The sequence below is a fragment of the Gasterosteus aculeatus genome, chromosome 9, assembly GCF_964276395.1.
Source record: "Gasterosteus aculeatus chromosome 9, fGasAcu3.hap1.1, whole genome shotgun sequence".
NCBI lineage: Eukaryota > Metazoa > Chordata > Actinopteri > Perciformes > Gasterosteidae > Gasterosteus > Gasterosteus aculeatus.
In genome coordinates, this window is record NC_135696.1 from 4063175 (window position 1) to 4087164 (window position 23990).

At 43.8% G+C, this 23990-nt stretch overlaps 1 protein-coding gene across 15 annotated transcripts in view; it reads left to right on the top strand.

Moving 5' to 3' along the window:
- Nucleotides 1–23990, top strand: part of tenm3 (teneurin transmembrane protein 3) — a 414027-nt gene that overhangs the window by 287394 nt on the left and 102643 nt on the right. The gene's annotated exons all lie outside the window — the stretch shown is intronic.

Consider the following 23990-nt stretch of genomic DNA (forward strand, 5'->3'; position numbering starts at 1 on the left):
CATCACACCTCATGACCTTTCTTTTTTCTACTCTTTTCCCACATTAGGTCTTATCATTGTTGTTAATTTCCACGTTATCACCTCCTGTGGAACGACACGACATCAGTGAAGGGAGAATATAAAGAGAGAGAGAGTGAGGGAGAGATTCACAGGGCCGAGGGAAGAGAGAGGGAGCAGGTTAAGTGATGAGGTACACGCTGACTAAGTGTTTCTTATCAGAGGCCGAGTCCAGATGGTTGGCGAGCACACCTCTTCCTCTCTCTCTCTCCTTCTCCCCTTCCTCCTTCCCGCTTGCTCCTCACTCCTCTCCCATTTCCTGCATCTCTTCACACTTGTAATCCCTTTTTCCCTTGAATGGAATCTTTGCGTGGAGAATTCCACTGTGACCTCCTGGATATAAATTGTGAGGCCCATCGGATAAACGCTGACCGCGTCTGTGATAATAAAGGCTTTTCTCCTGAAAGAGCTGCACTCACTGCATCACAGTCATGACGGGCCCGTCCAGTCTTTGGGAAGTGATGAGAGTGGATCTCCTAGTTAGCTGCACTTTTATAAACGCTGGTGTGAGGAACCGCTTAACTGGTGATAAGACAGTCTTGATGTGACCTTTTTTCCCCTCTATGGCCGCTTCAGACAACAATCAACACACGCTGGTTACGGAGCAGGTGTGAAACACTGATCCGGTGAATAAGCTGTTCTTGCTATTGTTTGCCTCACACCATCAAGAGTTTTCAAAATAACTCCATATCTAAAATAAAAATATGTGTTTCTTTCTTTCTAATGAATCAGAAAGCAAATGGCACCGATGTTCAGACCCTTAGATTTGACTAATATTTACAACTTCAAAGATGATATTTTTAATAGTAATACAACAGCAATTGTTGACAACTGACAAATAGTAGGGGAGAATAGTAACACACTGGGGTAGATGGTGACATGCCAGCGTAGCAACTTAAAATACACACACACACACACACACACACACACACACAAGGCCCCTGTCTCACCAGGAGGCCCCTCTCAGGTCTTATCTAGCTGCTGAGGGAAATGAAGACGGACGATGTGACGGTGAAAAGAACCACAGGCACCCGGAGGTGGTGGTGTGTGTGTGGGGGGAGTGTATGTGTGTTTACCTGAATGTGGCTCTCAGTTCCTGTTGTTGTTGCTCTGGAGCTCAGCTTCCTGTCGGGAGGCGTCCCCCCTCTTTGTTTCAAGCCAAACATATCGGACCACCGATCTGCTCATTTGTATCCTTCATTCCCCTTGAATGAACACAGCTACACAGAAGCTTCAGTTACCCACAACCTAAAAGGCATTATGCTCCTGCTTATTGCTGCGATGGCTTTGGATGAATTACCTGGTGGGGGTGTTTGGTGTCTCATTGGGAGTGGGGGGGGGGTGAGGACGGTGTGGAGCAGCTGTGTCTTCTGATGGATGGATGAATGGTCACGTAACAGCTCAATAACAGCCTGAAATCCTTCAGTGTACTTGTTGGTGTTTCATAGTCATATTCATTCCAGTTAGAATTGAGCACTTTGACCATTTTTATGTTACGTCTTTAGTAACTTAGTACTTACTAGTACTTAGTACCTGTGCTGTCTTTACTACCAGTGACCACTCAGCAATCCACAATAAATCTTTACTGGAAATGTTTACAAACAGTTTGTCAACAAAAAGGCAAAATAATTTATTATGATGTCTGATTTCAGCAAAAGTGAGAAATCACTCCAAACTATGGGGGAATCAGAGAGGGTGATAAATAAAGGAAATCTATTGGAGTAACCAGTAAAGAAGCAACTGCATACAGGACACACACACACACACACACACACACTTGACCCCGTGCCCCTCTTACGTTTACCCCCCTCCGACCACTCCCTTCTTCTCCTTTACCCCTCCTCCACCTCTTTCCATCTCTTTTGTTTGGTCATGTTAGGTGCAAGGCGAGGCCGGCGTCCCAGCAGGCCACGGGGTCAACTTACAGGAAGTGTGTGTGTGTGTGTGTGTGTGTGTGTGTGTGTGTGTGTGTGCGTTCCGTCATGCGGCGATGGGTGGTTCTTTCACCTTGTCGTAGGCATTGGTAGAAACACATGGAGCCACATGTTTTTCCACACGCCAAACACCCGGTGGGAGAAGCTAATCAAAAGCAGCTTTTCATTTTGCAGTTTGTGCCGTTATCTTGCATCCGTTTTGCTCGATCAGCACCATTTCATGTGAATGACCCGTGTGCAAGAACACGTGTCGATACACGGCCATCTCTGCCTTATTGGCTGCATGCTTCTCTTCCTCATTTCAATCATTTCATTTCTCTTTTCAATGATTTCTTTTCTGGTGGGATTGAGAACCTCAGAAAGGCTGAAAAAATGTGACCAATGTTCATTTCATTAACGAAAACTATGAATAAATACATTAATCAGCGGGCTTCCTTCCTTGCTGCAGAGAATACAATCAGTCATCGGTGTTTATTCTATCTGGTGTCCTTGTCTTCTATCATGTATTAGAACGCCTTGAAGGTGTTACAGATGTATGTGTGGGCGGAGGAAGTAAAGGGAAGTTTTTCCACTTGAGAAGAAAAGTAGCCTGAGCTTCTCTTTGGGAAGTGCTTGTCGAGGTTTGAGCTGCAGCTTTCCTGCTATACGTGATGGATTTGGTTATTCAACTTTAAAGCTAGATGGTAGCCATTTCATGCAGAGTTCTTCTACACCCCTCATTTAATCCACTACGGTGGGAGTTTCTGTCGTTCACACGGGCAATATCATTGTAATGCAACGTGACCCTCCACATGCCCCCACCTACTGCTGCAGGAGGTATGTGAGCGTCAGAGCTTAATGCAAAGCGCAGTCTGCTGTGGGGAGCTTAGCACCAATTTCACCACTTCTTGAGCGGTCAAACTGCCGTAACTAATTCACTGCCGTCGTGGTGTTGGCTTCATATTCTCTTATGACCACTTAATAGCAAAAATGCTGTCAAATTAAAAGTAAATGGTGCATGTGAGAAAGAGGCTTTTCTTTCTCGGGGGATAAATGGAATCATTTCCTGCCTCCCCGCCGATGTTTTATTGTTTATGCTGCAGGAACTGAAGACTAAACAACTGAAGAGTTGACCTGAAATGCAGCACGGCCGATGCTACGACATGAATGATGAGCTGGGTCAGTGAATGAAGTACATACATTTATATGAAGCCACACGTCTGATAGATAGTAAGTGTATCGTGTGCACCCGTCTTTCTGCTGTGGGGGGCTTTTGGCTGCTGTGAGCAGCTACTCCGCCCGGAGCCGACTGGCCTCCTCACTGTGTGTGGGGACATTTAGCCTGACTGTGGAGGACTATTTCAGGACCTGGCCCTGGGCTATACTTTGCATAATGTCCTGCTATGCCTTTTTAGCCACAAAAGGAACAGAACCCATAACCGCTGGTCCTGTCTTATACCTACTTATCTCACCTAGGGAGGGACATGGAGGGACATGGACGACTTTACTTTGTCAATCCAATTGCTTAATTCCCTGATGGATTCCCTATAGATTGTTGGGTGGAAATACTGACACGGTTCCAAAGTAACGTTTTCCTTCTCTCTTCCAGAAAGAAATGATAACCGCCACTAAGTCAGTGTAAATCTACAAAATGATAAATGCTCTATTTGTACATTGTTATTGTCACCATAAGTTGTTCTTTATATAAACCACAACATCCTTATAATTTAGTTAGTGTATAATTTACCAAGTGTGGCATGGTAGTATCTCTAGTGTTATTGCATGATCAATAACAGATCAAATAAAAGCACAAAAATATATAATAACACCAGCATTACCATCGTTGTCTAATATTTTGTAATATAAATTGACTGTAATTGTATTTCTCTTTTGTAGTCTTCCACCAGTCAAAGCGCTTTAACGCCAAACGTCTCATTCACCCATTCTCACCCCGATGACACCCTACCATGCAAAGGCCCCCATGCAAAGGCCCAGTATGCAGGGGGGATTCCTTCATTAAGTGTGTTGCCACATCGACATAAACTAGTTGAGCCTCTGATTGAGTGCCTGCTCTGTTCTACCGGTGAGCACAGTCATGATACACATAATATAATAATACAATAACCAACCCACAGGTGTGTTTAGTGTTTGTCCCTACTACTGCTTTTATTCCATCCGTGTACCCCCGCACCGCCTCAGGAAGAGACTGCATGTGTGAAAGAGGACTAATACACAGTGTTTACCTCGATGTATTGTGTGTGTGTGCAGCTGCTGCATGTGCACATGGTTGTTGCGCCCTCACAGTGTGGTAAAGTCAACCCATTAAGTTGACTTCCATATGCAGAATAACACGCACACACAAACACACACACACACACACACACAGCTTTCCCCTCCCTTTTAATTACGCTCTCACAGACAGGTTTATTCAATTTATGCATTTTATTTGAATATGTGGTACAGATGAGTGGGCATGGCTTAACCGTAGTCTCGGGGTCTAATTACATTTTTGCTAGTGGGTTGAGACAAAGACAGAGGAGGGCTTAGCTAAGTCCAACAGGCCCGGGGCTAATAGTGCTCTGTAAGTGCTCTAGGGAACTGCCTTCTCCCCCCTCCTCCCCCCCAACACACACACACACACACACACACACACACACCTGTGCAAATGGCACACACACATGTCCACTTGTCATCAATGACCTTCAAGTTTTGTCTGTGTTGCTACACAGTAGACCCATTCTTCTCAGCCTCTCTGTCTTCCGTCTTGTGTGCGTGTATGTGTGTGTGTTTGTTTAAATTCCTTTGCATTCAGTGACACTCACACAAGCTAATTGACCTGCAACTAATTGACCTGGAGGCTCAGCAAATGTCCTGCTCAGACGTTTATTGGGATACTCTCCCTAGAGACTACCACTGAGAGGGTTAATGCTTTTACTTTGGTAAGTCATTGGGAAGGGTTAATGCTTTTACTTTGGTGAGTCATTGGGAAGAGTTTGCACAGCCAAGATAAGATGAAAAAACGCTCCCTGCCTGCACCGGAATAACGGACACATTTGTTTTTTTTGATGAGTTGACTCAATTTGAGGCTCCTGAGACAACGGATGTCGTATGTGAACTGACTGCAAATTGAGATTTTGATATATAATTGAATTATATTGAGAAAAAGAAATATGGTGGTACACAAACCCAACTGGAATCTCAATAAAAATGAAGTAATACACTATGTCGTCATTTTGTAAAAATGATGTTCACTCACACTTACAGGTTGTCCTTTTCTAAATGTAAATAAACCCTCTATATATACTCAGGGCACAAAGCTCCGGTAGCGCCGACATTGAGCAGTGGCAGGTGTCGACCCTACATGCTAAAAAAAGAAATAATTCAAAACCCATTTTCCAGTGGTGGTGGCTTAATGAAATGAGTCGGAGTACGTACACACACTTTGTTACCATTGGTTACAGTGTCTTCCTACGACTGGAATTTTTAAAAAGCTACTACTTTAAAAAAAACGACTACTCCCACCGCCATTCGAAAGCTGGTTGCCCAGAATCTGAAAAGAAACAGCACAAAGAAGGTGCATTAGTGCTGCTGGTGTGAGTCTGAAGGGGGCCGCTACCTCACATGTCCTCTCAGATGTTTGCTTCTCCTCTCACACTCATAAATCCTGCGTTCCTCACCAGGAGCCTGGCTCACTACCTTCAGGATAATTGCCCCACAGAGTTACAGCTCACCATAAAACTACTCTACTCAAGTCCGGCTTTTTTGTGCGGTTGCTGGGCAGCGAGATGCTTACAACTAGATCTAGTTTGTGGTGTGGACACATTTCCATTAGTGAGGTTTGCTGCACTTCATCTCCCTCATTTGGTACTAATAAGAGTTTGACTGTCAGGAGCACAAACATCTTTTTCTTTGTCTTAAAGTCTTTATTTTTAATTATACTGAATTTGATGCTCCTTAATTAGCGTACACACTGTGTATGTTTTAAACCTCATTCCATGGATGTGTGATGTTATCTTATGAGCTTAATCATCTCCGTATCTAACTTTAGAGCTTAATCACGTCCTAATATGAAAGGAAATGACACATTGGATGTTGGTTACACTTGATGTTTCCTTCTTAAAGTAGAAGTAAAGTGACAGAACTCAAACTTCTAACTTGCCTCAACACTTCTAAAGATATCAGGCCGATAACATGCTGCTAAGTCCTTTCACTTTCAGGAAAATTCAAATGTGGCATTTTTCCAAGTTGTTTTCATCTTGATCCCTTTGTGGGTTACTTACACATATGACGCCGTGCAGATCAACAAGCTTCCACATGTGCACACTGTTCTAATGGCTCATACTGCCTTTGTGAATATCATGCATCACGAGAAATACTTGTGGGTGGTTTTGTATTGAATCATATTGAGATGAATTATGCAAGTATGCAGGTATTTCCCTTTATTCCTGTTTTAAAATACAAACGTAGCATTGATATGGACTGTTTGCCTGCATGGCAAAACTCTACATGGCTACAGACACAGTGAGAGAAGCGAGAGACGGCCCATCCGCAGATGCAGAGATGTTCATGTGGATTTTCCAATAAGTACAGCTCAGTGCTCCGTTCTGCAGGCAGGCCATCGCCGGGGAAACAGATTAGCGACCTAAATCACAGCAAGGTTGCCTTAGGTAGCTGTGTGTGTCTTTGTGTGGGCACATTTGTGACTGCGTGTGTGTGTCAACTAAGGACGGTGGGTGAATGTCTGTATGTGCGTAAGGTTGAGTTTTTGCTTTGTTAGTCAGCATATTGCTGCATAAACAAAAGCTTTGTCGTGAATTCATTCTGCATAGTAAATACCCAAAGGCTGTTTGTGTGTGTGTGTTTGGGACCTTGTCAATAAATATTAAGAAGAAAGCGGCGTGTTTATAAGCCATTACATTCCGTTAGAGAGGTGGATTAATCACTGGGAGGTTATTAGTGTGAATCCCTAAACTCTATGTTTGCAAAAGAATTCTTCTTTATGACCAACTGATCCTTTTTAGGCTCAATAGCTTGACCAAAGAAGCAGCGATAGCAGAAGTACCCCTACTACTACTACTATGTCTACTATTCATTCTTGTTGATTCTTGATGTCCAGCTTTTTATTGTTATTAACAATAAGGTCAATGTCTGAAAGAAGCCACACCTCACAAGCATGTTTCAGATCAATACTGTTTATTTTGACAAAACCTTCCCTGATGTGGCCTACGTGAAAAAATATTTTTCTTAAAATATTTGCATAAGACACAGAAGTATTAATAGAGGCGAAGCCAAGAAATCTTCTTTTCTATAGAATAATTGCCTCCCTCCCTCACAGACCTGGTGAAATACATCCCATAGATACAGGCAGCACAGGCAGCCAACATCCTGTCCAAGAAAACACCTTCACATCATTGTGTTTGTGGTGGGTGCTGAGATGAAAGAGGGGAGAGAGAGAGAGACAGAAGCACCAACGGGAGCTCTGTCCCGGATGGACCTGTTGTGCTGATGATTCTCAAAGGCCGGCTGTGAAAAAAAATGCTATGAAGCAGAATTAAATATCCAGCATCAGTTGTCAAACCACAGCGACTGGCAGTCCAAAGGAGGAGCTGCAGGCGGCGATCATCTGATTCAGTGTCAGCATCAGCGTCATTGCTTAATGGAGCTTTAAATGATTGCCACGGTGCGCTAATGTTGTTATGATTTTTCACGTCAGTTCCGACCCAATATTTAACATCTAATGAACGTTTAACACTGGAGAAACAAGCTGTGTCACAGAAGAAGATCCTGACGGCTTCATGGCGGCGTTGCCACAGAGATCATGTCACTTGTCTGTCTCTGTGAGCTCCGTGTGCCAAGTTGCTCATATTGGGAAGAGTCTGGAAGCAGCGCCAGGATCACTAGACGCTGTTCCCATGTTTTCCCTGCTGCCGCTGTGTCAGGAGCCAGACGCGTGCCCCCCCCCCCGTTGAGAGGAGCCCCTTCCATGGGTCACGGTGAGCGAGGAAGTCTTTTTTAGGACCGTTCTAAATGCCCAGTAGGCTGGGCGGTATAGCGGTTCTGCTTGGTTCTGGCTCGGTATGCTCCATATGGGGGAGGCTTGTCACTTAGTTCACTCCCATCTCACTTTTTGTCTCTCTCCGAGTAGCTATGTGGAATGTGCTCCCCCTTCATGTCACTGTGAGGGGCGGGGGGCACACAGATAGGAGGAGGTCTGCTACTGACATGTATTTGTAGATATGTTGATAATCTAGTGCTTCTTTACCGTCGTAAACCCATTTAATATTAAATGAAGGGTGGGAGGTAGGGGGGGAGAAGCAGAGGGGGGGGGAGCAGAGGAGCTTAAAAGTAAACAATAGGAGGAGGCAAAAGGAATTACACTTAATGTACACTAAGTGCGCATGCAAAAAGCACAAAGAGGAGAGTACAAGTCAAACCGGCGGGATGAGAGAGACCTTGCTTCGTTAGAGGGGGACATGTCCTGTCAGAGTGGGATTGAAGGACAAAGATGGCAGTGAGTGCGAGTGGCGGCCAAGCAGAAGTCTTTGCATTAATTACCTTTAAGGGAGAAAGAAAGGAGACATGGAGCCGCCCCCAGAGGTCCAGATAGGGAGGAGCAGGGAGGGGCGGCAGGGCTTATCCTTCCATTAACGTGCTGATACACTGCATTTGTTCCTCTGTAGGTCTGCTCATATTTGTGGTAAAGTACTTTACACACCAACAAAAATGTCACACACGTGTGTGTGTGTGTCTGGCAGTAGACGTCCATGTGAAGTGACAGCAGGGTCAGCGTTGGCATTTTAACTGCTGACCCATTTGTCTGTCGGAGGGGAAACACACACACACACACACACACACACACACACGCACACACAACAGAACGCTGCAGCATGCACGCAAACAACTATGATAGACCAACAAAATCATAGCTCTGTGTCATCATAAGTATAAAGATATTCAGAGTTCACTGTGTGTATTCACTTTACAAGCAGAGCTGCTGTGTGCGTGTGTGTGTGTGTGTGTGTGTGTGTGTGTGTGTGTGTGTGTGTGTGACCCCAGGGCACATCACTTCACATTCAGTCCGTTCCATCGATCTTGACACAAGTAGAGTTCTATGGGAACAATGGAAGTGGCTTGTAAAAGGCTCGGTGTGGACTCTTTCTCCGATACTGATAATCTTGAGTGTCTCAGAAGGGCTGGTGGGATATTTAGCTCCGGGGAAGAGCGCCTCTACCTGGTTGGCAGGGGGTCCCAGCCCCCTTGCAGCCATCTTGCATGTGCTGTTTTTCTTAGGCTTGTATAGATATGCACGTGGCAGCTGATCATAAAGAAAAGAGGTGGCTGGTTCAGACTGAACATCCAGAGTGCTGAACAATCACATCACAATGCAGATGTTGATTTTCTGAATAATTCATTGTATTCATGCGCTTACTGTTGTTTGTTTACCGTTTGCTTATTTGCACATTCCATTAAAATGAAAAAGCGTAATACATTTCTCTATTCTCCAGCTTTTTGACTTAATATTTAGAGTCATCGTCCGTACTATTTATTAGGGCTACAACGAATCCATCAGATCGGTTAGAAGTCGGCGCGCACGGCAAAAAAACGCTCGGGTGACGCTTGGGAAATGTGTCATGAGGGACAAGCGCATGTAATTGGTAGAGATTCCAGTCATTTCTCAAAATAAAATGTTCAGAAACAAAGTGATGTAGGGATGAGGTTCTGATGTTCAAACAAATCCTGATACGTTTTCTCATTTGTATTTTTCTTTATTTTTTCTGAATGATTTATTCTTCTGACAGCTCAGGTCCCTTTAAACAAAACTATCTATTTATTTTATTTTTAAAAAGACTATAAATTTGGCGGATATAAAGCATACGTATCTATCATTTTTTTGTTTTCACTTTCTCAAGATGTTTTGCACTGCGAATCAGTTCTGTTCTGAATGAGTGAGACAGTTAGATTTTCTTTCGTCTTCTGTACTGTTTCACAGTGAAGCAAATCATTTGAGAATGTTTGTTTACTAAATGAATTTAATACAAGAAAATTCACACTTGATTGGACTGCTCGAAAGTGGGTGGGCTTAGGATTTTTTGAATAGACATCTTTGGTTTCATCTTGACAATCCAAATAATATGAAATCAACACCCCATTTTTCCAGAGTTTATGCAGCGTGTGAGCCACCACGTCCTCTGCCTAAACGTGTAATAATGGTTCGGTGTTGGGCTTGTGTGTTTCACCCGTCTCTTACCCTTGAACTACTGTCTACCTGCACAGCAATAAATCACAGCCCGTGTGCGACAGTGTGTGAGTGAGTGACTGTAATAAATCATGTTTCTTCCAGTGTGGTGCTGCAGTGCACTGATTATACAGAGGGATGGAGAATAAATCTGACAAAGAGGGGGGGGGGAGTGGGTACAGGCAAACCAGAACGGGGGGAGGCAAGGGGAGAGATGGGGGAGGGGAGATTTAAAAAAGAGTGGAGAGTTGAAGAAAAAGAGAGAAAACAGTTATAACTGGCGCTGGTCCTACTTATCTCATTAACACAGCCCAGGACACACACACACACACACACACACACACAGTTGGCTGCAACCTTTGGCAGTGTGACACTAGGGACTGTAACCATGACCCCTCTATCCACTTAGCTCTCCTTACCAGCCATTCATTATTTCTCTCACAGGGTTCATTACAAACATGCATATGTTCACATGTGCAATCTGGGTTCTAATTGTGTGTCAAATATTAGTTAAATGATCATAGTTTGGGTGCGTTTTTTATCATTATTATTATTACGGACCTGGGCTGTCAGAACAATATATCATTTATGAAAAATAAAGAAATATACAAACCAGAAAACCTAACAGGATTTGTTTGAACGTTGAAACTTGTTCTCTACACCAGTGGTCCCCAAACAGTGGGTCCGCGGCCCACTTGATACCGGGCGGCAGAGAAAGCATTAACTTAACCCAGCGTTGGTGAAAGTGTGAGATGGTACAGAGAATCACTGGGAGCACAGTGCACGTTCTCCTTTATAAGCCCAGCAGGCCGACTGGCATGTGTCACATGTCATAGTCATTCAGACAGCATGCAGCTCCAATCAGGATAATTATGAGTTAGTGAAACATAGACGATTATTGCCAGTGGTGATCCACATAATGCCATCTGCTCTGCTCCGCTGAGCACACCCGCACAAGCAAACTTCAGATGTGCTCACGAACACATCCATAAAATTAAGCAGCTGTATGGACACGACTCACACAAGTACAGAATGTACTGTATCTATTATGGATGGATACATACGCACATACACACACACACACAGTGTGGTAAGGCAGAGAGAAAAGAAGCTGGTAGCTACGGACACATACACACACGTGTGTGGATTAATTCCTCTGTTGACAGATGAAGGATGGATTTCATTTCATTTGGTTTAGTGAACAGACTGACTTCACACAACAGAAGTTGGGAGAAAAATACTAATCTAGCTCACAGTGCATTTCGATCATTGCCTTCTATTACTATTCACATTAAGCATTTATAATAAAAAAAGCATAGACAATGAAGATACGGTCTTTTTTAGATAAGCGTTACCATGTTGGTGAGAGAGGAAATGTTGAAATGGTCCCAGCCGTGTTTCCATTGGTCTGATTTATTCATTTTGTAAATCGCACAGAATCTAGTTTTGCAATACAAGCTGCAAATGGATGTTAGTTAGTTAGTTAGTTATTAGGTAGTTATTGCTGAAGTTGATTGGTCAGTACTCCATTGGATGTTACATTACATAGTAATCATCAGCTCATTAAAATGGCAAACATCTTGAGATTGCTTGTTAGCAGTTTAAGCCCCTCCGATCCAAACATATATGCATATGTTTATTGGGACATTTATTCTTCTTGTGTTTATTTAGCGTAATTACTGTGTGACCATCTACGTGCTCTCTTAGCCCATGTGTATAGCTGTGCGAGATGGTACAGTATATAAGACTCAGCTATACGGGATGTCCGTGCTTGATGTCCCCACCCCCCCCCCTGTGATCTGCAGACAGTGAGCGGACGGGAATCCTCCACACGGTACTGCAGCGCACAGGCTCCAGTACATTCACTGCATGCCGCGTGTTAACAGTCCCATCTGCATACACTTGACACTGCAGCCCCCTGCACCGCTAACACAGGAGAGGTAGGACCAGGACCAGCAAGGGGTTTTTGTGAGGTCAGCACAGGACCCACCCACACACTCACAGATACAGGGAGTGACTCGGCTTGGAGGTCACCGTCACCCCCGAGGCGAAGGCCGAGGAACCACTCAAGCCTCCAAGCGTTATTTATGCCAAAGTGCGACCTGGTTTGTCGGCGTGAGCCTTTTGTACGAGCAGGACTGCTCCGTTCTGTTGCAGGTTATACGCGCGTGCATTAAAGCATGGATGACTGCGCTCAGAAACCGCCCTCCATGTTCCCCCCGGCCGGGTAGGCTGCTCACTTGGTACACAATCATGGATGCGCTGTGTTGTGCTGAAAGAGAATCTATGTGCATGGAAAAAATGTAGAGACACAAACGTGTCATTTCAAGACGTTATAAGACCACTTTGATTTAATTATTTTCAACAGGTATTATGAGAAGTTATATTGAAGTCAGTGTCACTGTCAAAAATGCCAAAGTTATCCCGAAACAGCGTTACAGTCATCTGTAGTGGATATTTGCATAGATTAGGAAATAAAATACTCTAGAATGTGCTTCAGAGATTAGTTCTTACAGGACAACTTGTCAAAGACAAATAGAGGAGCAACAATTAGTGCACACTAATCATGTTAATCACTCGCCATTTTCCACTTCCTGCCTCGGCCTGAGAGATTAGGAGCGTTGGTCGGCTGGCTGCTCTGCGCTCCCCAGAGGAGGCTGTTAGGGGGGTTTGAAGTTCTGCTCTCCCCTGGGGTGACCCCTATGGATCGGTTCAATTCATACAACACACACACACATCATTCCATTCATTTGGGGCGCATTAGCAGAAAAAAGTGGATATCAGGGGGGAGTACACACCTCGTGTTTCCCTGATCATCAGGGCATGTGTGTGTGTGGTTGGTTATACACCTGAACATGTCATGGAAACATTTCCTTTCCTTTTTCGCCGCAGCAATGTTGTTACTAACACCTTAGTTAGTAAAAACATCCGGCACGGACGAGCTTAGGTACCACATCTTATGAAACATTTGCATCACCACCCTGGGTCTGCTATCCGTCAGCATCATTGCTTCTAGATCGCCACCTTTGCTTTCTGTTAAATATTATGAAAATATTTGAGGGCTTTACAGTCTGTATACATGCAACATCCTCTGTACTGGTTAGGGTGAGGGCAGAGCAGGGTCCCTCTCCCCCGATGGACAGACTACACTGGATGTCATGTCTACAGAATGAACGCACATAAAAAGACGTAAAAGATGCACAATACGTTAGAATTGATACAACAGAAATTCCACTTCGATTGTGCTTCTACGCGTTAATGTGGCTGTCTTGCATGTCCACCAACGCCGGAAAGAAACTCCCTCGCTTTTTTAGCGATTTGCGTATGCGACCACGACACCGCCATTTTCTGCCACGTGCCGTCTGTCCACTGTGTACGCACACGCGTGTGTGTGCACATCGGGACAGAACTCCCCCGTGCGCAGAGGCCATTGGATAACTCCAAACAGACGGGCGGGGGAGAAACAAAGTAGATTAATTTCATATCCAAAGACCATGTCCCAACCAGAATGTGTTAATCATTCAGTAACGTCCTGTTGAACCTACATTTGGGGACCTGTTGGGGGGCCTCTCCTTGTTCAGGGGTCTCTGGGTCAAGGCAATATGGTTGTAGAGTCTATATGACTGACAGCAACGTGCAGTGAGGGGACGTGCAGAGACTTTTGTCTATTTATTTGGAATCATTTGTTTTTTACATTTCATGATGACACGGGGAGACATGCGAGGCTCAGACCACCGAGGTGTGTGGGGGGTGGCGGGGGCAGGAGGGAGGGGGAGGGGCCAGGGGGCTCATTAGCGCCAAGACCTCGAACGGCTGTTTTACGCCAGCTGAAAAGGGAGCCGTTAACAATGATCCTTGTGGTATTTTGAACAGTAAGTATGTCTTAGACATGTCATTCAGACCACAGAGAACCATATGAGCGGGGCAGAAGGGCCTAATGTGGCTCCTTTAAACCAATCCCAGCAGAGCAGAAATGAAAACAAGCTTCAAATCAAGTCAGTACTAACAATACAAGTGTCAGATCAGTTGTTGAGTTCTTGTGGTGGAAGTTTCTCTATTTTTCTCCTCTACGCTGAAGAACTCCAGATTACATTGTTGAGGGAGTGCGGCTAGATGGTTTCAGCATGTGTCTCTCCGTCATCATGCTTGTTACTGTAACTGCGCCCAGGGGACGCGGGAGCTTAACACTGGCTTCTAATGCACTAGAACAAAAGGCCAACATGATCTCACCGACTCATAAAAGAAAAAGAGCGAGATAATGAAGGACGGAGGGCGACAGAGAGACTGCAGAGGGCACAGTCCTCCACACACTTAAGTTTGACTTTCTTGTTCTTTCGCTTTTATTCCCACTTATTTGTCAGTCACCAGAGGAAGTGTTTTAAGTGTTTGCGGGGGGGGGGGCACAAAGAAGATTTTTTACTGTTTGACATTTTCTTTTCCTCCTTAATAAACCAACATTTTAAGTGTGTGTGTGTGTGTCTATACAGTTCCAAGTACCATTGTCTGGCCTCCAGATTGAATTGTGTGAGTGCATGTCTCTTAGTGTGTGTTGTACACAGGGAGAGGGAGGAGGAGGAGGAGGAGGAGGAGGAGGAGGGAGCGGGAACATCTAGCCCTCATCTAATTAGCATGTGTGATGGCCTGGCTTCACGCCTTGTTTATGGGCTACCACACACACACACACACACGCGCACATTTATTCACTTGGACGTTGTCTCTTTAGCAGGACGAAGTCCATTAACTCCAAACACACAAACACACCCTCCCAGTCCTAAACGATGTGGGTTGACGTGACACAGTCGGTTTGTGTTAAACTTGATGAATGTGTCGACTGCTCATTTTCTCTTCATGTTTCTAGTAGCATTGCAAAATTACTGAAGAGAGTCTTGAGTTCCCTGTTCACATCACAAGATGTCCTGCATGCACCAAGCCCCCAAAAATCGATTCTTTTATATATATATATATATATATATATATATATATATGTGTATATATATATTTGTCTATATATATAGAAGAATCGATTTTTTAATATATATATATTGTGGTGACCCACAAGTAACGCTGGGGAGACATTCACTAGGGGACTGTACCTTTAAGGAAAAGTTTTGGATGTGAGGTTAACGTGCTGTCTGCAGTAGTTCTCACATGTTGTTCTGAGTGTTGAAGTGGAGAGTAAAGTTGACTCGCTGACACGCATCTCCGTCTCCTGTCTCGTCACTTTACACCCTCCACAATATCATCGATTTTTCGATTTCTCTCGATTCTCTCTAGAACGATTCGGTCTCGATTCAGAAAAGTTAATAATCGGAATTAAAAAAAAAAAGGTCTCGTGCGAGCAAAAGTTTGTCTTGCGCGAGATATTTGCTCGCTTGCGGAGCGTGAACTTCCTCGCTCACGAGGTTTGTCTCTGCTCGCGCTCCAAGGTGTTTTCTACGCGCTCGCTGATTTGCTCGCTGACAATGATTTTTTTTTCTCTTATAAAAAATTAGAGAAGGTAATTCATCTGTTGATTTTCTTTAATTATCAAATAAAGTAGGAAGTGATTAGCAACCTCTGAGTAGCAAACTCAAATTTGAGAAAATTTAGAAAATTGAGATCCATCGATAATCGTTTTATCGGTTTAGAATCGATAATCGGTTTAGAATCGAATCGTTGACCTCTGAATTGGAATCGAATCGAATCGTGAGGTGGCAAGAGATTCCCACCCCTAATATCCATATATATATATATATATTATAAGCCTCTGAGTGATTACTACTACTATACTGTAGTAGCTGCAGGCCACATTTTGGATGTGAAACTGCTGCCAGATCCGCCCTAATCACACAGGATTTCCCATCAGCGATCGAGGCACCGCATATTCAAACAATTATTGCTTTTTAACTCAGTTCAGAACATCAAAAACTACCATGAACCAATTCATTATTCAACTTGTGGTTAGCTTTTTTCCATCAGCCATATCCAATCAATGCATTTACTGGCTGCAATTGCCTCTATTAGATACTGGTGGGGTCCTCTCCCCCACAGTGTTATGTTCTCACACAGGAGACAACACGTGGATGTCCTGCATGTGAGGTAGAGGACAGCAGCCGATGACTTTTATTGCGTAGTCTTCCTTCATAAAGCGACGTCACGTGATAGTTTTAATTCATCATCAGATGGCTCATGTCACTTAAACTGGCTCGACTTACTGATGAACGTGATTCCCAAGATATATTTGGCGGCCTGTTGCAGGTTGGTAGGAAGCATGTCCATTTGCAGCTATTCGTGTATTCATGTAAATATAGACTAGATCAGCCTTTGCGATCTTTTGTTTTACATCTCTGAACACGGATATGTGTCAATCTTGTTTTCCACCAATTTATAATATTGTCTTCTTATTTTTCAAATGAATTGAGCCTCTTCACAATCTGTCCACCGTAAAAGAGCCCCAGGGCGTCTGTTTCTCTATCGCAGTGAGAATTTCTGCTCGGTAACTGCTGTGCATCCCAATATTGTGCTTCCCAATGGTCCACGACTGGTGAACCATTTGTGGTTAATGTGAATACAAGGAGTCAGAGAATATCGCTCCAATCAGACATATGGCTCGTTACACCAGATATGTACTGTCGGCTCAATATGCAACAGAAGGCCTTGGGCATGGAAACATGAGCAAACAGTTTGAGACAAGCATTACATCTGGAGAAATTCAGTTTTCTGATTGACTCCTCGTATCTCTGCTGCTCTCTCTACGATCAAAGCAACAGAAATGTTTTTGTCTTGACTTAACATAAGTTATAAAAAACCTATTTGTCTCATACAGCGCTGCAGGATGTGTGTGTATCAGAGCCCGACGTGCACTGATATTCATCTTCATATGTCTGTCTGCGTGAAAAACTAGCACCTTTTTGAAATACGTTCTCTTTTTGAATATAACTATCTCACATACAACTAACTGGAGTTGTTGGGGGGGCAATATAATGTTTGGGGAAACACTGTGACCTCTTTAGATTCTGCTACAGTACAGGAAAAAGCAGAACGTGTGTACCGTGTGTGTTAGTGTTAGTGGTATATTACTTCCTTTGGATAACTTTTTGTTCTCCTTCTTTGTGTCCTTAATTTGTCAAGGGAATATTCAAAAAAACATTACGGTCTAGATTTAGTAGCCTTACCATGGGGAGAGTTTGCATTCAAATGTAAATGTGGGGGTTATTGACTCAACAAGGGAATCTCTACGAAGCCAAGTAGAGCACACCGACTGCTGCCCAGCTGGGGGGTGACCGGGGTGAGCGAGAGGTCACAGACAGAAAGCAAGTAGAGAGGAAGACCAGGGAGAGAGGCCAAGAACACAGTGAGAGAGCTACCGCAGGACAGCACGCTGATATCACTCTGTGTGTGTGTGTATGTCCGTGCATGTGGCTGTGTGTGCGTTTGCCAAAGCCAAGCCAAGCAGGGATAAAGAATGAGGAGGGCAGTGACAGAGCCAGGTGTTCCCCACACACAGCTACACAAACTGTCCCTCTCTCTACAGAACAGCTGGCTGAGATCAAAGGTTGGACTCGTTTTGCGTGACAAGGCGACCGGGTTAAAAAGCTTTGCAGATCTTTCCATTCAGAAGACACACACCAGCCATCTTTAGAGTACACAGGGGACCACTTTCTATCAAACAAATGTCCACAGCACTTGCAGTGAAGTTTTGTTTACAACACTGTGAGACTTTAAATCATCATTTGACGTATAATAACATAAATACAAAATAAACAAGCCACTCAAGGTAACATTCACAATTAGTATTAAGGCATGCAGCAGACTGCATTGGTTGCACTGCTTGAAGCTTTGTTTGTCTGTCTATTCTCCATGGTCTCATTTTGGCTGTGCCGTTACCAACTGGTCTTTAGTCCATGGTGACATAGTCTCACAAGGATTGAAATAAACAATTCAAAGCAAGGGTTTTCAGAACAGAAACCTCAGATTATGGTTGAGAAAGGCTTCAGTCACCTATAACTCTGCTACGAGGATGAGGACTTTATGTCAATTGTGCAGAGTGTATGACGCACTGATGAATGAATACCTGATTTAAATAATTCCTGACTTTAATGGGAGAATGAATTTTATGGTTTCTTATTTTTCACAAAGACATTTCTAACTCTTCGGGACTTCAGCAAACCACGGGGAGAGAAGACTTGGTGAACAGTGGTGAACCTTTCTAGGAGGGTGTCGGTTTACCAATTTACTCCAAGAACGCATCGACAACTCATCCAGGAGGTTATAAAAATCCCTAGAACCACAAGTTAAGAACTGCAGGCCTCAATTAAGGTGAGAGGTCATGACAATAAGAAAGAGACTGGCAAACATGGCATCCATGGGAGAGTTCCAAGAGGAAGCCACTGCTGACCAAGAAGAACACAAAGGCTTGTCTTACATCTGCCAAAAAACATCTGGATGATCCCCAAGCTTCGAGGGCAGACATTCTGTGGACCGAGGACACCAAAGTGAAACTTTCCCGAAGGTGTGTGTCTCGTTCCATCTGGTAAAAGTAACACAGCATTTCATAGAAAACACATCAACAGGTACATATGGTGGTGGTGGTAGTGTGATGGTCTGGGGAAACTTCACAGCTTCAGGATCTGGACCACTTGAGATAATTGATGGAACCAGGAATTCTGGTCTACCGGAACAACCTGAAGGAGAATTTCCGACCATCACTTTGCAACCTCAAGCCCACTTGGGTTCTGCAGCAGGACAAGGATCCGAAGCCCCCAGGTCAAAAACAAGCAGGTCAAAAACAATTCAACATGCCCAAAATGCCTCGTGACGCTTTCAAGCATTTCGCTCCAGAGCAACAGGTAGGCTGTGATGGTCTGGAGCACTGTGACAGCCACTAAGGTCAAACCTGAGACTGAGTTTTAAGCTAGCACCAAACGCTGGGCTTCAGAGATACACTCCAGGGGAAAGATGTGAAGCCGTGCTTTAATGGCCACAAAGAGAGGAGAACAGTTGTTTACTCCTCTACTACACTGGTGAGGTGGGGATCGCTCAGACAGGAATGCAATGTTGATTCATCTCTGCAGCTTGGGCGTATGGAAACAGTTTCCATAAAAGGCATTGCAGGAAAAAAAAAACGACACATCTTCTCCGCACAACAATGCCCCCCATGCACAGTATAGAGAGCGGGGGCAAATTGTATATGTGTGCCTGTGTAGAAAGAGAAATGCCAGAAGACTATTTCAATCCAGATAGAGTTTGGGGAATTTTAACAATGCTTTATTGAACCGCTGTAAATATCTATAGTGTAAGGTTGTTTGTGGCGTAGGATAGACCAGGGTCCGGGATGCCCAGATGAGATGAGACATATCCCCCCCTTTGGTCCAGACACTTGTGGTGATGGTAGAGAATTTTAAGTTAGAGAAGAAGAAGTTGCATAAAGGACTTCTGTTGCTGGAATGTGGTGCTAAATAGAAGATACAACTAAGCTAGGGCTGTCAATATAGATAGATGAAAAAATAACAAATTAATCGCACATTTTGAAATTCATTAATCTTGATTAATGGCGATTAATGTATTTTTTTTTTCTTCTAAGAACTAAATCTTACAAGTAATGAGTAATCACTTTATAATCTATTTTAGACAGTGTTGGTTAATTGTTAATGTGATTTTAAACACAAAACTACACAAATTTGATCATCTTGGAGGGAGAATTCCACCGGATGGAACATGCTGAACTAGCGACTCTTCCAGCTAGCTTAGCATAGCGGTGCTTTAAGTGGTCCGTTGTCCCCTCACCCCCCTTCTGTTTGACATGTGGAGAAATTCCTTTGCACAGTTCTCCGCTGTATGTCGCACCTCTGTTTGTTTTACTTTCCTTACTACCAATTCAAAAATCTCTCTCCATCTTGAGCTACTATCTTGCTTTCTCCGATGAAACTGACTGCAGCCAGCGGCCGTTTTGTTTCCATGGTCAACTTCTGGTTTACTTAAACCAAAGGTATGTTAACTACGTTAAAATATTTTGTTGCATTAATCTTCGCCACATTGATCGCATAGATTAATGTGTTCAGGTTGACAGCCCCAAATTAAACATAATTATACTAGCCCACCCCCAGTATAATTGGAATTGGGATTACAGAGGGGGAGAGAGAAAGAGAGAGAGATTTTCCATAGAACGACCATATCCAATTTACAGGGTTCGTACGGTCATGGAAAACCTGGAAAAGTCATGGAATTTCAAAATGGTCATTTCCAGGCCTGGAAAAGGCATGGAATGAAATAAAATCCTAAAAGTTTTGAAAAAGTCATGGAAATTTGTTATATTTCTATGGTCATGTGGTTCATTTAAGATTACGTTTGAAATCATTCATATGGTTTTAAAGAGACGCAGGACGCTCTGACACTCGCAGCGCAAATAATTCGCACCCCGGCTGTGTAAACGCGCCTTAACTGAAAAGTTTGGTAGCTCAGGAATCATCCAGTGTCAGGAAAGTGCAGATTTAATCGTGGTTGGCTACATATGGAAAAGTGCATCTCATGAGTTACGACAAACAAAGACCCGGGACGAGCAGAATGTAAGTAATGTGGAGACGAAACATTATATATTCTAAACATGGGAGAGCGGCATTAACGAGTCGTGCTAAAGGAAGCAGACATCACTGCGCCGCTGCTAGCGAAGCTACTACAGAAACCCCATCAGAGGGCGACTGCAAGCGAAGCCACCATGCCGAGCAGCACGTCTCTCTCTTCGGCCACCGGCGCTGTACGCGACACCGACATTGTCCGACGTGCGCTGCCCGTCTGCTAGCAGCAGTTCCAAGTTGTAAATAGAGGGTGTTGCGGCGTTGCTTCGGTGTTCTTTGTCATTGAGCCGTATCAAGCTGCAGACATGTGACTTAATTTTCCTCCTCAAATGACAGGAGATCATTTGATTCTTTTGTGTTTATTTTATGCTGCAATGCGTCAACATAATATACAATTACTACATTCTGTCACACGGCAGATAAACGATATGCACTTGTGCCTAATGCTGCTCTTCTGTGTTGCACCTACTGCAATCACGACATCAATACATGGAGACACACAAGGAGCGTCAATCCAACATAAATGCGTTCAATACAAGTTACATATCTTTAGTTCCTGCACAATGACCATATATTAAATGATTAATATTCCCATAATTACAATGAAGTAATACATACACTTCCGGCTCTTACAGAGACTGTATGTCTACTGTAAACTGTTAACAGTTCATGTATTTTCCATAATTTGAAGTAAAATAATGGAAAAGAAGTATTGTTTTAGGCACTGTTTAGGCACCAGTATGTTTTATAAGTATCGTTTTAGCACTGGTATCAGGAAAACCCCAAACGATACACATCCATAGTGGATAATTGTATAATTATAACATCTTGAGACCGAATTGAATGGTGGGGGAAACACTGTATGCTTTGGTATTCTCGTTATTAGTTTAAATACTACATTTTCTCACTTTTTCATGTATACACTGAGATTTCACAATTATTTGGTCATGGAGATTTTGTTTGAAGCAATGGAAAAGTCATGGAAATCCACAGGTGTATGAACCCTGAATTTAACTGTAACTCATAAACTGCGTGTGTGTGTGTGTGTGTGTGTGTGTGTGTCTGTTTGTGTGAAAACAATATTCTTTTAAGGCTCTTATCAATGGAGTAAAAATAACGTCCATATTGAAGTACTCAGTGTGTCTAATGGCAAGATGCCTCTTGGATCTCCACACTGAGCCCAAGGGATCGAGGTAATACTGAATTCACATCATGGCCGATTCAGCGTCAGAGCAACTTGGCACTGCAGCGGGCTTGGAAGTGTTATGGTGTCTGAACCAAAGCCACTGAGCCTGGAATGAAATGTTTAGAAAACTTTGTTGCTCCTGATCTACTCTTTTTATAACCACTTCACATTAATTAAATTGCAATACAGTTTTACTTAATAATGAAAGGCAGTAAAAACACTCAAACATCGTCTGAAAGTCACACAATAATACACTGCCCAAAGAAATTGAAGGAACAATCATTTATCAAGATATGGCATGAATTCAATTGCACTTCTCTGACAATGATCTGAGGTAAGTAGCAGACAGGGCTGTTCTGTTTCAGCTGCATTGGTGTTGATGGAATAAACAGGGCAATGAGACAACCCCCAAAATTGGACTGGTTTTGCATTACATTACATTACAGGTCATTTAGCTGACGCTTTTATCCAAAGCGACATACATTACATTTTTAACCCATGGCATTTACATTTTTGCCCAGGGAGCAATTAGGGGTTAGGTGTCTTGCTCAAGGACACTTCGACATGGAACACGGAGCAGCCGGGACTTGAACCACCAACCTTGCAGTTCCTGGTGGTTAGGGTTAGGAGCACCCTCTCTACTCAATGCGCCACGGTCGACCCCCGTGTGCATGTGGAGGCTAATTGAAATTTTTCCCTCCTGCTCTCTTTGACTGTTTTTTCACTAGTGTTGGCATTAGCCAGAGTCATACTCACTACTGGGAGCATGAGGACATTTCTTAACCCTACAGAAGTGGCGCAGATTGTCCAACTCCCCCAGGATGGCACATAATCAGGTGCCGTTTCAAGGATATGTGTCTCCTAGCACAATCTCCAGAACAGAGGAGATTCCAGGAGACCGGCAGTTACTCTAGGAGAGCTGGACAGGGCCGTAGAAGGTCGTGAAAAGGTCTGGAGAAGCCAAGGATAATGCTATGCTGCCTGCAACATGGTTCATCATGACCGGTTTGGTGGTGGTCAGTGATGGTCTAGGGAGTCATATCCATGGAGGGACACACAGACCTCTACAGGCTGGAGAACGGCAGAAAGGAAATCCTTGAACTCCTGGTCAGACCCTACGCTGGTGCAATAGGTCCTAGGTTCCTCCTGAAGCACCTCAATGCTATGGATGTAGACTGGACCGTATCTGTCTACCGCACCGTACGCAAATACCACTGTTTCGAAACGGATGCGTGCAGCCACTAGTAACCATTGAAGGGAGAGGACTGGTAACCAGTGAAGGCCAGTGTGGGTGAATTTGGGTAGGTTGAAGACCAGTTGAGCTGCTGCATTCTGGATGAGCTGCAGAGTGGTGCTGGGGGGTAGACCTGCTAGGAGGGAGGCACAATAGTCGAGGCGTTATTGGTGGGAGAGCCACAAGTTCACGAGAAGACACTATGTAGCGATCTTTAGTGCACTACACATATTACAGCCAATGTTTTCTAGATGATACGGTTTGCAAACATGGATGGAATATCAACAATAAAACCTGACAAACAATGAATATATTTACCAACTGAGTATTGAGTGTGTGTCAAGGGCTCATTTATATGTGTCATCTACTACGGGTGTCCTAATCAAAGAGTTTGTTACACTGGGGGACATATTCCGTCATTACACACACCAGTTTAGGTCCAGGTTTCTACCTTTCTCCATTTCTCCGCCAGTTCATTTCTGCTTCGGTTCATATCAGCCACTGCAGCAATCTCAGGCCCGCACCCGAATGCTCTCATTGGTTGAGACACATGATGAAGCCCCTCCAAGCCAATACTGACCAATATCCTCCCGCTCCTGGTTTCTATGTATGTGTATTCAGAGCTAGTGAGCTACGGACTTTCAAAATAGTGATAGTATTACATTACAGGTCATTTAGCATTCGCTTTTATCCAAAGCGACTTACATTACACTTTAAAGCCATGTCTTTTTTTTCACATTTTTGCCCGGGGAGCAATTAGGGCTTAGGTGTCTTGCTCAGGGACACTTCGACATGGAACATGGGGCAGCCT